The sequence below is a fragment of the Dipodomys spectabilis genome, unplaced genomic scaffold (genome assembly GCF_019054845.1).
Source record: "Dipodomys spectabilis isolate Male_0828 unplaced genomic scaffold, ASM1905484v1 ptg000203l, whole genome shotgun sequence".
NCBI lineage: Eukaryota > Metazoa > Chordata > Mammalia > Rodentia > Heteromyidae > Dipodomys > Dipodomys spectabilis.
This window is the reverse complement of record NW_024870880.1, coordinates 3760436-3777020: the sequence shown is the minus strand read 5'-3', so window position 1 is coordinate 3777020 and position 16585 is coordinate 3760436. Positions and strand designations below refer to the sequence as shown.

The 16585-nt window shown below is 37.2% G+C and overlaps 1 non-coding gene across 1 annotated transcript; it reads right to left on the bottom strand.

Annotated features, from left to right (window-relative positions):
• Window positions 1-327: 327 nt before the first annotated feature.
• LOC122122067 lies at window positions 328-434 on the bottom strand. Its single transcript, XR_006150104.1, has one exon. It is a non-coding gene; the product is annotated as a U6 spliceosomal RNA (small nuclear RNA).
• Between the last annotated feature and the right edge of the window lie 16151 nt (window positions 435-16585).

Below are 16585 nucleotides of genomic sequence, written 5' to 3'. Positions count from 1 at the left end.
TCTGATGGAGGCATAGAATTCCATTGTGTATATATACCACATTTTCTTGATCCATTCATCTAATGGGGGCATCTGGGTTGATTCCATATCTTAGCTATTGTAAATAATGTTGCAATAACCATAGTTGTGCTGGTAGTTTTAGTATGGTCTTGTTTATGATCATTTGGGTAAATCCCCAGAAGTGTATTACTGTGTCATAGGGGAGTTCATGTGGAGTATTTTGAGGAAACTCCATACTACTTTCCAAAGTAGTTGAACAAGTTTACACTCCCACCAAGAATGCAGTACGGTTCCCTTGTGGCCACATACCTTTCAGCATCTGTTGTAAAAAATATGGAACGCTCCACAAATTTGCATGTCATCCTTGCGCCTGGGGTGTTCTAATCTTCTCTGTATTGTTCCAATGTTAGTATATGTGATGCTAAATTGAGCACAAAACATTTTTTATATATAAAGTATAATTTTTATTGATTTTATTAAACTAGACAATTCAACAAAAATTAAGTTCAAAAGAATTGTTGTGAAATTTTAGAATCATTTATTTCTTACATAAGCACACATTTAAGAATAAAATCAAGATAGACATGCCAAAAACAAAATAATTCTGGATATTTATTGTTCAAGAGATGTGTAGGAGGAGGAATTCAATTATTCTATACAAGGCACCTGTCAAAATGAACATTGCAGAAAGTGGTAAGGTTTGTTAAAAATTTTAATGTTTTAAATATGCTTACTTTGGGGATTTTGCTTATATAGGGCAAAAATTAAGACTATTTGGCAAGTATAAAACTTTTCTATAAAGTATTTAATATTTATGGTAGCAGACATTAAGCATTAAGTATGTACATTTCAGAGTTTATGGAAACTTTATTAATGAGGAGTTGCAAAGCCTTTGTGTAAAGAAGCAGAGTGAAGAGTTAAGATTTTAACTACACAGTTTCTGTTAAAACTTTAGGGATTCCTTACTTTATTTGTTAGCAAGGAATAAATGATGATATAAGCCATAATGTACACATGTATGTTACTATTCACACACATACATATACACATGTATACATGCACACACGGAGAAAGACACATAATTACAGCCAACATAAGTTTCACCAGTTGTTGAATATGCCTTAAACGGAATACTTGGAACAATATGTGTTGAAGATGTATTTGTCTCTAAGAGTTCTTTTACCACTCCTCTTATCTCTTAAAACTGGTAGTTTTAGAGAGATTTGACTTACAAAATGCTGTACAATTGATAGCAAGTCAATTGGGTATAAGTCATATGGTGTCTCCCTTCTTCTCACGGAATTCTTAGTCTTGTAGACACTCTCAACAACCAAAGTAGCAAGAGAATACCCTGGTAAAGAGTAAAGTTATAAGGCTTTAAATGGCATCTTTACTTGAGCTCTTTTTCCAACAGCCAGCATGAATTCCTAGGCAGATGAGTGAATCCTCAGAAAACTGGACTCTACATATACATTTAACTAACCTATGTGAAAATTCCTATGAGAGAAATGCTGACTGAGGTCTTGCTGATTTCCTGGCCAAGAAAATAAGAAAAAAAAGAAAGTATTTTTAATGTTTTAAAGTTTGAGAGTAATTTGTAACCTGTCAATAAATGTGTAGAACACAATTATACCAAGTGAGAAAAAAATGATGGCATTTCATTTATGTGCTCTTGGACTTGGCCAGTGATTTTAGATGTGTCTATAGAAGTAGAATCAGCATAAATCAAGCCAGCATTTCTACATTTAAGATATGAGGAAAGGATAGTGGTTGACCCATTGTAACAATGAGATATACAAGACCCTCTATCAGAGGATGGGTGAAGGCGGGAGGTGGGGAGGTGTGAAGGGAAGGGATGGTAGGGTAAAAACAAAAGAGGGGGTAACAATGCTCAATAAGAAATGTACTCATTACCTTACTTATGTAACTGTAACCCCTCTGTACAGTATTTATAATAAAAATATATATTAAAAAGATACAAGGAAAACTTGTGTCCATATATGAAGTGGTATTTGTCACTCAATATAAGTAAGGTATTGGTTTTAGGACCACAGGCTTATTACTTTGGATACTCAAAATCTCTACATGAACACAGTATATTATTTACATTAGAACCTGCCCACAAGCTAGTGCAGTATAATTGCTATGAGAATTTTTACTACATTCTATATTTGTAATGAAACTAAAAGTATATGCACTATCAACAGATACAAATTTTTTTTTGCTTTGAAAACAATTTATTCTTTGTGATAAGCATAACATGGACATCTTTCCTGGCCAGCAATGGGCCATTAGATATCCCTTGAGTTTCAGCCAACTCCCTGAAGCATCTGACCTACCTGACCCCCAGTTTAACCTTCCAGTCAACTGGCTGATGGAGGCCTGAGAGAAAGCCACCTGGCCACCTACTTCTGGTGGCTGCCAAGGCTTTTGAGAGTCAGTATGTCACATACAGAGTCATCATCCACATCAGTCTACAGGAGAAAGTGAGGGAGCACTCTTCCCTGAGCCTGGGAGCTGTGTGCGGATCTGGAAGTGGGGCATCTGGGGCAGGACATGCTCCTTGGGGGAGTCCACTATGGGGTCGGGAACCCTGACCTCTCCTCTAGTAGTTTCCATGCTGTCTTCAAGTTGCAATTCTTCAAAACCTTTCTGCTCCTCCCTCATTTCATCCACAACAGGCCCTGAGGCGTCTGAAGCAGTGTTGGTGGTGGGGGCCTCAGCCTGTGCTGGCATCTGGAGACTGCTGTCTGTCTGTGCTTCCCTTGCGAGGAGTGACAGCAGCTCCCGCAGCACTCTCCTCTTCTCCATCTTCTCCTGGGACAGCCAGTGCATGCACTGGGCTTTTTCCCAACACAGCTCATTCAGGACCAACATCTGCTCTTTACACACCATGAGGGACTCGGACTCCTTGATAGTTCGGATGTGTGCTGACAGCTGGCTGCATCAATGGTGGAGCTCACCTGCTGGACTCTGGAAGTCCACCTCATCTGGAAGGTCATGGATGAAGCAGATTTTCTTCTCAGATGCCCATCTGTCCTGCTTCCCATCCTCACGCATGTTGTGGTGGAAGCTCATGGAGCAGAGGGCCTGTGGCTCCAGCTCAGTCTGGCACTGAACTGCTGGGTCGGCCAGGGGGTGCCTGCAGCTGGCCCGCCATTCTTTTTTTTTTTTTATCTTTTTTTTTTTAATTTAATTTTATTTTATTTGAAAACATACTGTACAGAGGGGTTACAATTACATGGGCAGGATAATGCATACATTTCTTACCAAGCATTGCAGCCTCCTCCTTTGTTTACCCTTCACCTCCCTTCCCAGCCTCTCCCCTCCCCCCCACCCAATCAAACCCCCTCTCCCCCCCCACTCCGACATTGTAAAGCTGGTTTTGACATGACATTTTGTACTTCTCATTGTTGCAACAGGTCCACCTGAATCCTTAAACGACTTGTTTGTCCCCGTCTCCTCCACATGTTATACTGACATCAAATATAGTGAAAGCGGGGGTTACACTGTGGGGGAGGGACATCCAAAGCAACAAAGAAATAATCTTATAAATGCGTTAGAAACACATGCATGAAAGAAACAAAAACATTAAAATACATATTTGAGGGTTCGTTTTCCTAACATCACATTATCTGACTTTTTCCGCTTGACTCATGCCTATACTAGATATTGCAAATAAGGGAAACCACAGATACAAATTTTTTCAGATAAATTTTGTATGCAGTTTGTGGATGGAATTTGGAGAACAATTTTGATAAGCACAAATTTCATCAAAAAGACCAGTCTGCAAATTATTTATTTTTGGGGGGAAGGTCTGGTCGTGGGGCCTGAACTCTGGGCATGGGCGCTGTCCCTCAGCTCTTCAGCTCAAGGGAAATGCTCTACCACTTGAGCCACAGTGACACTTCCAGCTTTTTTCTTTTTGCTTATGTGATGCTGAGGAATCGAACCCAGGGCCTCATGCATGCAACTCAAGCACTCTACCACTGAGCCACCTTGCCAGCCCCCAGTCTGCAAATTGTAAAAAGGAGCTAATACAGCATCATTGAATAGTATGGAACTCCAAGGAGAAGTACTTGGATTGAGACAATATCAGAAAGTGTAACAACCCAAGGACATTTTAGAAATCCAGCTGCTAGATTTCTCATGTAGAGCTTTCATAACAGTTTGTGAAGCACAAATCAGAACCTCACTGAAGTGTAGATGGTTTTCCGTCAACTTTTTGTCATGATCAGTCATTATCAATCAACATATAGCCAATCTTGAATAATCCTCTAATAAAATGTTGATGCCATGTTTATATGCAGAAAACATCGGAAGGCTAACTTGTTCCAATTAGGATAGTCTGTATTCTATGATCCAGCCGAGAGAAAACTAGGTAAGCATCCATTTACAACCTTCTGAATAATTCTGATTCTGCCCACATCACTTATCTATCCATACATGTGCCCTAGTGAAACGATTTTAAAAGAATTTATCATTTAAATTTAAATTTAGGGTTCTGGGAAGATAGCAGAGGAGAAGCTGGAAGCTAAACAAGCTCTCATATAGAAAGCAGTATTAGTGCTCCAGTGAAGAGTCCTAAGCCAGAGAATCACACCAAGTGTGCCAACACAGTACAGAGAGTTAGGCCAGAGAGGGAAAATCCAGTCAAGGAGACAAATCTGAGCACTTGCCAGCAGCCGTGGCTGCTGTGGTGGGGGCGGTGGTGTCCGTAGCCACCATACCTGCAACACAGAGAGTCTAGGACAAAGGCTCCAGATGCAGCAGGAGAGAGGATTCTACTCAACACCAGCAAGAACTGACAAGGAGCAGATATCTTCATCCTTCAGATCGCCGACTAGAGATGACCCAGGAACCAGACTCCTGTTTGAGTAGAAGCCTGACTTCCTCATTCCTTCTCAGAGAGCAGAGAAAGGAAGGCCACCCCTCCCTGCCCACTACTGGAGATCTCCATCTTTGATAGTGGTAAAGGCGTGGCTGAGCATCTACCTCCAACTCAGTCCTTGGATGAAAGCAAAAAGTCATTTAGCAAGTCACAGGAAACTAACCTGACCTGCCAGGCTCAGCTCCACCCAGAAGAAAGTCACCCAGCCTGGGCCTGTGCCAGCCCCAGGAGTGGCTTTCATCACTGGGTAAACAGAGCCAGAGGCTGCCCCTCCCTACAGCAGCCTAGATAATCAATTGAAATTCAGTAACATTAAACATTGAGAATGGCTCCTGGGCTGGGCTCTGTGACTGCCTCAGATGCTAGCCCCTCAGGGAAAAGCTACTGTTTGCTAAAAGACCTCAACTCTACCCAGAACCTAGCCCCACCACAGAATCTCCAAACTAGAAGAAACAGCCATCACCCTCTTTTGTGATATTCAAAGCAGATCTCCCTCCCATTGAAGTAGCCTGGGAGGTGGATGACAAAATCCTAGGTAAAGCAAAGCATTTTTCTGCCTGCTCAAACAAACTGACTTAAGAAAACAACCGAGCTACAGGAAAATCAAACACCACAATCAGACCAGAGACTCCAACAAGAGACTGGTAATGGACACAAGGGAGATACAGGATCTTCCCATCTCACCCCCAAAAAGCAAAGAACTTTTTTTTTGGTACATTTTATTAAAATTTTTTTAACATTTTTAATTTTTAACTTTAAAAATTGTTTTCTATTAACTTTTTTTTCTTCTTCTTATAATGTTTATTTTAGGGGTATGTGTGTGTGTGTGTGTGTGTGTGTGTGTGTGTGTGTGCTTTTTTTCGTATTTGTTTAGCTCTACTGACCTTTTGATCGTTTTTTCCTTTCTTTCTCATTCTTTTCACTTTTTCTTCTCTTTCGTTCTTCTTTGCATGATTTAATCGCTTTTCTGCTCATTCTCAGATATACCTGTAGTCAATTATTAGACCTTATTCCCCATTGTATACACACTTAATCCAGAAAATTATTACTGAATTCAAAACCTTTTAGACTTAAATTTCTTAATAGCCGTATTACCTCTATATACCTATATAAAATTTTACACATTTTTATTTTGTAATATTTCACGTCTCGTTTCTATTCCTCCCCTTCTCTTATCCTATTCCTGTCCTTTGCTGAACATTACGTTTTTAATTTGCATAATTTTTAAGTGTTTCACTTTTTAATTTTTAATTTTTTTTTTACTATTTTTCCTTGTCTTTTTTTCTCTTTCTTTTTTCCATCGTCTCTACTATCAATCTATCCAACCTATTTCCTGCTTTGAGATTAGGACTAAGTTAGCTCTCCCTCTAGCTTTCCACATCCATCTATTCCTATTTATACCCATATCTCTCACTAAACCTAATAACTTCTTGTTTGCCAAATTCTTCTTTGTGGTTCGTAGCCTATTAATACATAGTTGTTTGATGTTGAAAAGTATATCTGTTGAACTAGATTATATCTGCAGGCTTTGTACTACAGACTTTGTTGATGCTTGCCTTAAGATAGTTTTCTAGGACCAAACTGGTGTTACTCTCATCCCAAATGGACAGAATAAGCCGGAAAAACACAAGAAAACTGGCAAGTCCGGGTATCTCAACTCCACTCATGATAATCAGTGGACAGAACAGATAATGAATAATCCAGAAGAGAGCTCCCAAAAAGCTCTACAAACACTAATGGTAATTATGGTAAATGAAAAGATTGAAAACCTGCAATGGACTCTGTGTGATCATGATAGGGAGAGAGAGGAGGCAAACCAAAGATCAAAACAGGAAGCTCATGGGCATGAGGAAGCTACTTAAAGATACATAAAGGAATTGCCTGAGCAGTTTGATTACACTCAAAAAGAAATAAAGGAATTGTGTGAGCAGGCTGAGATCAATCAAAGAGAACTATAGGAATTGCATGAAAGTGAGGAAGCTAATCAAAGAGTAATACAGAAAATGAGAGAGCGGGATGAGAATAGACAGAAATCACTAGAGGCATTCATGCAATCCATACACAGAGAGCTGAAAGAAGTCAGGCAGTCCACAAAGGGAATGCTGAATGGATCCCAACAGAAGAAATGGGAGTCCAAGGAAACCATAACTAATCAACTAAGTGATTTGAGAATAAACACTGAACACTAAATTAAGGAAGTAAAGAATTTCATACAAGATCTAAAACAAAGATCCAACAAAGAATTTGAAGCCATAAAAGCCCAACAACTATAAGGAAATAAAAAAAAGTAGAAAGTCTGGATAGTGGGATAGACCATGCAGAAGACTGAATCCTGAGGATCCAAGACAGCCTAGATATTATAGAGAAAGAACATACAACCATCCAAGACAAATCCAAGATATATGATAGATCTATTCAACATTCAACCCTTGGAAGACACCATTACAAGGCCTAATCTGAGGAAAATGGGTGTAGAGGAGCACCTAGAGCCAGAAGTCAATGGTCTAGGAAATTTGTTTAACAAGATCCTAGGAGAGAACATCCCAAACATGCAAAAAGATAGGCCTATTCAGATACAAGAAGCTTTTAGAACTCCCAATAGAACAGACCAGAACAGGATATCCCATTGTCACATTATAATATGCACAGGATCAATTCAGACCAAGGAAAAGATCCTTAAAGTTGTCATGGAGAAAAGATCAATCACCTGTAAAGGGAAACCAATAAGAATCACCTCAGATTTCTCAGCAGAGACAATCAAAGCAAGAAGAGACTAGAATGATGTAAGCAATGCCCTAAAGACAAACACGTGTCAACCAAGAATAATTTTCCCAGCTATATTCTCCTTAATAATTGGATGTCAAATAAAACTCTTCCATGGCAAAGAAAAATTGAAACTATATATCTCTACCAAACCAGCCCTACAAAAGAATCTTAAAGATGTCCTACACAGAGAAAACCAACAAGACCACAATAAAGGCCAAGAAACAGCACCCAAACTGAGAATCCAAGAACCATAAGAAGAATACAGTTGCAGCAGTCCCTAACAATTGGATAAAATGGCAGGAACTCCCAAATACCTCTGAGTTCTATCTCTCAACATTAACGGACTTAATTCTCCAATTAAGCAACAAAGTGTGTCTACTTGGATTAAAAAGCAAGATCCTTCTATCTACTGCCTTCAGGATTCACATCTTGGACACAAAAACAAACATTTTCAATTATAAAGGCTAGAACAAAATCTACCAAGCAAATGGTCCCCATAAACAAGAAGGAGTTGCAATCCTAATATCAGATAAAATAGACTTTTAATTAAAATTAGTGAAAAGTTTGGTACATACTAATTAAGGGATTACTCCTTCAGGAGGATATTACAATTCTAAATATCTATTTGCCAAACAACGGAGCACCCAAATTTATCCAAGAAACACTATTTTCCCTCAAATCCCACATAGATCCAAAGACATTAATTGTTGAGGACTTTAACACAGAACTTTCCCCACTACATAGCTGAATTTCGCAAAAACTCCATAGTGAAAGAGCAGATATAAAAAACTGCATAAACCAAGCAGATTTAACAGACATCTACTGAATATTTCACCCAGCAGCATTAGACAATACGTTTTTCTCCACAGCAAATGGAACATTTTCCAAAATAGACCACATTTTAGGCCACAAAGCAAAAACTTGTCCAAATTCAGAAACATTGAAGTTATACCGTGCATTCTCTCAGACCACAAGGGAATAAAATTAGAACTCAACACCAAAAGCCACCAAAAAAAGTCATGTAACACATGGATCCTGAACAACACACTACTGAATCACGAGTGGGTCATGGAAGAGATTAGAAAGGAAATTCAAATGTTCATGATATTCAACAAAAATGAACACATCAACTTGCTGTGTCCCCTGGGACACAGCAAACGCAGTATTCAAAGGCAAGTTTATACCTCTGAGTTCCTACATCAACAAATTGGAGAGATGTGAAACCAATTTAATGAGACATCCGAGCCTCCTTGAAAAAGAGCAGCAAGATAAACACAATCCAGTAGATGCAAATAAATAATTAAAATTAAATCATAATTAAATGAATTGGAATGTAAAAAAAAAAATAGAATCAAGAAACCAAAGAGTTGAGTCTTCAAAACATTTAACGAAATTGACAGAAGCTTAGCAAACTTATCAGAAAAAGAAGAGAACACACCCAAATAAACTCAGAGATGAGAATGGAAATATCAGAGAAACAACTAAGATTCAGAACATTATAAGGGAATGCTTCTAAAACCTTTAAACTAATAAGTTTGAGAACCTGGTAGAAATGGACCTTATCCTAGCAAATACTGACATGCCGAAACTAAGCCAAGATGAGTCAAACTATCTTAAAAGGCCTATACCAAGCATTGAAATAGAGCCAGCAATAAGAGACCTCCCATCTAAGAAAAGCCCAGGACCAAATGGTTTTACAGCAGAATTCTATAAGGCCTTCAAAGCAGAGATCACACCAATACTCCTCCAACTCTTCAATGAAACTGAAAGAGAAAGTTCACTAATCAACTCATTCTATGAGGCCATCATAACCCACATCCCAAAACCATGAAGGACCTCATCAAGGAAAGAGAACTATAGACCCATTTCGTTTATGAACATTGATGCAAAGTTTCTCAACAAAATTTTGGCCACTTGACTTCAACAATTCATCCAAAAAATCATACATCAGGGTCAAACAGGATTCCTTTCAGGGATGCAAAGCTGGTTTAACATATGCAAATCAATTAATATAATTCATCACATCAACAGCAGCAAGGATAAGAATCACACGGTCGTCTCAATAGACGCAGAAAAAGCATTCGACAAGATCCAACACTCCTTTATTATGAAGGTTCTGGAAAAATTAGGAATCCATGGAACATTCCTCAATACAATAAAGGCTGTATATGACAAACCTATAGCCATCATTTTACTTAATGGTGAAATACTCAGGAATGAGACAAGGATGCCCACTCTCTCCACTTCTCTTCAATCTAGTATTTGAATGCCTAACAACAACAATAAGACAAGGTGAAAATATAAAAGGGATCCAAATAGGGAAAGAAGAAATAAAACTCTCCCTCTTTGCAGATGAAATGTTCTTGTAATTAAAGAATCGCACAGAGTCCACTCCAAAATTACTCAAGCTGATTCAAAACTTTGGCAAAGTAGCAGGGTGTAAAATTAATCCTCAAAAATCAATAGCTTTTCTGTATGCCAACAATAAGAAAAGTGTGGCTGAAATTAGGAAAGCAACTCCATTCGTAATAGCCCCACAAAAAATAAAATACCTAGGAATTAGCCAAAGAAGTGAAGGGTATCTATGATGAAAAGTTTAAAAAACTGAAAAAAGAAATCAAAACTGAACTTAGAGAGTGGCAAAAACTCCCATGCTCCTGGATTGGAAAGATCAACATCGTGAAAATGGCAATATTTCCGAAGACTATGTACAAATTCAAGGTGATACCTATCAATATTCCAACCTCATTCTTCAAGGAAATAGAACAGGCAATCAAAAAATTCATATGGAACAATAAAAGACCCTGAATAGCAAAAAATGATCCTTAACAGAAAGAACAGTGCTGGAAGAATATCAATACAAATTCAAATTCAACTACATAGCCATAGTAATCAAAACAGCTTGGTAGTGGCACAAGAAAGACCTCAGGACCAATGGAATAGAATTGAAAACCCAGAAATGAACCTACAGAACTATAGCCATCTAATCTTCGATAAGGGAGCTAAAAAATAGAATGGAAGAAAGACAGCTTCTTCAGTAATTGGTGCTGGCAAAATTGGTAAACAACTTGTAGAACACTAAAGCAAGATACATATGTATCACCCAGAACCAGAATCAACTGTAAATTGATCAAAGACCTCAGAGTCAAAGCAGACACTCTGAAAACATTACAGGATGGAATAGGAGAAACCCTAGGTCTTGTTGGCACAGGCTGAAATTTTCTTAGTAGAGACCTGGAAACACAACAAATCAAAGAAAGGTTGGACAAATGGGATTGCATAAAATTGCAGATCTTCTGCATAGCATAGGACATAGCTAGCAAGATTAATAGAAAGCCTATGGATTGGGAGAAGGTCTTCACTAGCCATAAAATGGACAAGGGTCTCTTATCTAAAATATACCTGTAACTCAAAAATTAAATCCCCCAAAAACAAATCTTCAAAGAAGATAAATAAGTGGGCTAAAGACTTAAAGAGAAAGTTCTCTAAAGAAGAAAGAAGGATGGCCAATAGACAAATGAAGAAATGCTCAACCTCCCTAGTCATACAAGAAATATAAATCAAAACAACATTGAGATACCACGTCATGCCAGTTAGAATAGCAAAATTCAAGAACTCTAATAACAACAGATGCTGGAGGGGATGTGGAAAGAAAGGAACATTACTGTATTGTTGATGGGAGTCTAAACTTGTTCAACCAGTTTGGAATTAATTATTGAGGTTCCTCAAAAATCTTCACATAGAGCTCCCCTATGACAGAGCAATCCCACTTTGGGTATTTACCCAAATGTTCACAAACAAGACCACACTAGAGCTTCTAGCACAACTATGTTTATTGCATCATTATTTACCATAGCTAATATATGGAATCAACCCAGATGACCCTTAGTAGATGAGTAGATCACGAAAATGTGGTATATGAACACACTGGAATTCTATGTCTCCATCAGAAAGAATGACATTGCTCCATTTGTTAGGAAATGGAAAGATTAGGAAAAAAAATATATTAAGTGATGTAAGCCAGGCCCAAAGAAACATTAACTGCCATGTTTTCCCTTATTTGCAATAACTAGTATATATCTGAGACAAACAGAAACTGTCAGACAAGTTGATGTTAGGGAAATGAAACCTAAGATATATATTCAATTGTTTATTTTTCCTGTAATGGGATTGTTTCTAACACATTTATAAGATTATTTCTTTTTTGCTTTGTATGTCCCTCCCCCACTGTAAAAAAACCCTGCTTTCACTGTACTTGATGTTGTTATAATTTGTGGAGGGGAAGGGAAAAAGCAAATCGTTTAAATAATAGGGATACAGTTAAACCATTACAACAATGAGATGTACAAGTCATTATGTAGAAAACAAACTTTAAAATTTTGGTGGGGGGGGAGGATTGGTTGGGGAGCGGGTAGAGGACAGGAAGTTATGGGAAGGGGAAACAAAGGAGGAAGCTACCATGCTTGATAAGAAATGTAGTCATTATCTTGCCCATGTAATTGAAACCCCTTTGTACAGTACTTTCACAACAACAGCAAAACAATAAATTTAAATATGGAATCAAATTAGTTCCAATAATGCATTGCATTAAGGTATGTAGAAATAACTGAGAAACTTAAAGGTGCATAAGATTTTTTTTTTTGGAAATGAAGGGATATTGGAATTTGGTTCTCTACATTTTAAGCAATTTGCTTAAAAGAATAGGCAAAATAAAATTTACATTTTCAGCAGACTTGACACGCTAAATTTTGTAAATTGAAAGGGAAAAAAGCCTCAACAATATGCCAATTCTCTTCTTATTAATCTCTAAAGGTTTATGCTTCTGGTCTCTGAATATTAAAACTTCAAAAAATTTATGTTTAGTTGGTTGTGCAAAGGGGTTTTGCTTCATCATGTCAGTGTTGAATAGAGTGTATGTGCATTTCAATATACAGTGCATCTGGATTATTGTCAAACTTCACATTTTTCTTCCTTCCCTTACCCCAAACCCACCTATCCCTTCATGTTTCCTACTTATATTCTGACATGTGTACATTGAATGTTATGAATGTATTAGTCCACCATTTCCCTCTCCGTTCTTCTACTCTACTCCATTTTAGCCCAGATCCCCTTTTAAGACTTGTTTCAAATTCATGGTATTTTGTTAGATATCTCTACTTTGGCATTTGGCTATGGGCTTGCCACATCCTCTCTTCCAGGTTTGACCTACATAAATGAGTATATTTCTCCACAAAACTAATCTCAGAATGGCTAAGATAGATCTCCTTTACTATTCACCTTCTGTCCTAAATTTAGAATTGGACTTTCAAGGCCATCCAATAGAGCATTTTTATTCTCTACACACTGAAGTTGGAAGGGAAATAATTTCCATGCTCTTAGCATTATGTTATCTATCATGAATTCCCATCGCTTATTTCAGAAGTCTAAATTTAAAGTCATATTTTCTGAATTATATTCACACAGTATAAGTGAATATCAAGGGTAATTTACCTAGTATTGGAAGTTTAGGGATGATCTTCAATTTCTGATGATAGAAGCAGGAATCAGTTTTAATTTTCAGTTTACACTATGTAGTGAGCCCTGTAGTCTTCTAAATTTTCGATAAGTTTCAAATTACTTTCTGTTAATAATTTAAAAAGTTTTATTTCACTATTTGAAATGCTGTTCCAATTATTTTAAAAGTTTCACAATAAGTTAGACTGAACTTTTTCCTCCCATGTTCCCCACTAGTTCAGGTTAAGTCTCCTTTCACTTTATTTTTTTTGAAACCAAGGGATGAGGGTAAACAGAGGGATCATTACTCAGATATCTCCTTCTTCTTCTGTTTCTGCTTTTCTTGTTGAGAGGAAGACTGGAGCAGGGAACAAGATTAATGCTTGACTTCACCATACAAGGGAGCATTCCTGGCATGTCAATTATTGTTTCTCAGAATCACTTAAATTGCTTCCTCTTGCCTTCTCTCTGACAGTAACCTAACTGTGGCTTCCTTGGTGCAGAAGGAAGCACACTTACAGGTTATTAACCGTAAACTGGTATTTTATATCCCAGCTTACTAATACCAAACATAAAAGCTTTGGCTACATAAATGCAAAGGTACTGATTGTCCAACAAAACCTTAGTGAGGAGTAGACAATTCTACTCAGCTACCCGGTCCTCTCGTATCCTCCCTTCCACTCCCCTCCCCTCATTTAACCTCCCTTCCTTTCTTCTTTCTTTGTGTCTCTCTCCTGCATATTCATCTCTAACTTTTCTCTTTTTCTCTTCCAGTAGCAAGTGCTTAGGTTTATCAGACAACACATAAATAATTGAACAAATGTTTTTTTCTCCTCTTTTTGTGATTTTTTTTTATTCTTAAGAAGTGAATTCTAGCACAGCACCAGCGGCTTACACCTAGATAGTTGGTAGGTTCAAATTTGACAATTGCAATTCGAAGCTATTCCAAGTAGATAAACCTAAGAGATTCTTTTCTCCACTTGTGGTAAATGGAAGAAGTGAAGGTGTGGCTCAGGTGGTGTAGAGCAAACATTGAGAATTAAAGCCCAGATAGAGGTCAAGGCCAGGAGTTCAAACCCCAGTACCAGAACAATATTTTTTAAAAAATGGGTCCTTTGTCTTTGAAAAGGGATATTTCTCCAAAAATTCATACCCAGGACAATTTTCAAGGTCCAAGACTCTTTTTAAGGCTCTTTCACATCTTAAACTAATTCCTCTAATTGATTTATATTATTTAAAATGGGAGTCACACTTCATACTAAAAAGTATGCATATTACTGAACAGTTCTTACCATTTTTAATGTAAAGGAAGCATGAGAGAAAAATTCACCTCATTTGGGTGAGTTAGGTTTGACTCACTGACAGACTTTTGCAAGTAAATGAGGGTCTGCTTATATGTAATGAAGTTTGTATAGATGGTTTTCTAGGAGACAGTACAAGCTACCTTTTTCCAAGTTTGAATCAGTTTAAGTTTATTCCTGATATGGTAAGGAGAAGCTCATCTCATACAACACTATGCAGACAGTAATTTCAAAAATATTAAAAACCCATGACTATGTTTTTGAACAGCTAATTTGTCACAAACAAAAAGGAGTTTACTGAGCCAAGAAAATATAAGTTAGAGCAATAGGAACTATGTTAAATATGGTTAATGGTTGAGTGATATGTGTAAAAGAGTTCTGTAATCACAACTAAACTATAAATTTTTTCATCATGTCCCTAAAAAGAATCTCTAAGATAGGCCTTGCTAAATCTGTCATAGAGGTTGTGTTTATGCAATTGCCAGGTTTGTTTAGGGTCCAATATCTTCCACTGTAGCTTGGGTTGCAAACTGCTCACACCACATGCATTTTCTGGAAACGCATGCTGTCTTGCTAGGCACCTAAGGTATTTTTGTGCAACTGTGAATAGTTATTGTTTTTCTTCTTGTAATTATACCTGTCGTTGTGAAGTCCTTTCATGAAAAGAATAATAGTTTCTGTACCCTTTGTTCCACTAACAAATCTCAGATATAAGTATAGTCGGGTGCCCGTGGCCCCTGCCTATAATCCTAGCTATTCAGGAAGCTGAGATCTGAGGATCATAGTTCAATGCCAGCTCAGGCAGGAAAGTCCATGAGATTCTTATCGCCAATAAACTACCAGAAAATGGGAAATAGCGCTATGTCTCAAGCGGTAGAGCTCTTGCCTTGATCTGAAGAGTACTTGGACATCACCTAAGCCCAGAGTTCAAGCCTCACGACTGACCAAAAAAAAGTATCTATCTATCTATCTATCTATCTATCTATCTATCTATCTATCTATCTATCTATCTATCTATCTATCTATCTATCTATCTATCTATCTATCTATCTATCTATCTGACTGTCTGTCTGTCTGTCTACCTGTCTGTCTGTCTATCTGTCTGTCTATGTGTCTATGATGAGATGAATTACGTTTAAATATAAATCAATATTTGTGATAAACATTTAAAATATAAGTAAATATATGATGTATTTATAATATATACATATATTTAAATACATAAGATCATATTATATCTGTATGTTGATAAATATACTTTTAATTTATATCCAAAGAGTACATCTGAAGATTTTGGGGAAAATGTAGAGTGTCTAAAGGCTTACTACTTACCACCTTACTTTCAATCATTTTATCCACTTATTACAATGTCTGGAGTACTAAGACTGAATGATTATGAAACAGAGTTGTTGTTTTATTCCTTACGATTTTGGATTAGAAACATCTACTTACTTGGTATAAAACCTACCCAAATGTGATCTTGAAATCACACTCCACAAACTGGACATTTACATCAATTTAGCAACTTACAGGTCTCAAACTTTCATTTGAATCCTGTATCTCACATACAATCAGTTTCCTTTGAGTCAGCTGCATGTATAAACATGCCTAGATTTTCATGCTCACATACATCCCCATACTCACATGACATACTAAAGGTAACATTGTAATAAAAATTATATATATATATATATATATATATATATACTGAAAAAGAAAACCTTTGCAAATGTAATTATATTTTATTCTTAAATACAATGCATTATTGAAATACTGATGAAAGAACAGCTGAGAGATATTTCTTTTTTAAAAATTTTTATTTATTTTTTATTGTGAAAATGCTGTATAGAGGGGTTACACTTAGATGGGCAAGATAATGAATATATTTCTTATCAAGCATTGTAGCCTCCTCCTTTGTTTCCCCTTCTCATCCCTTCCCACCTCCCCCCACCCCTCACCCAGTCCTCCCCCCCCCTGCACCAAAGTTGTAAAGTTCGTTTTCAACATGACAACTTGTACTTCTCATTGTTGCAACGGGTCCACCTGTATCCTTATAGTGGAGTGCCTGTCTAAAGAGCATGTTTCTTATTCCAAACATCATTATTTCCATCCTTCCTTCTCCCACATAAAAAAG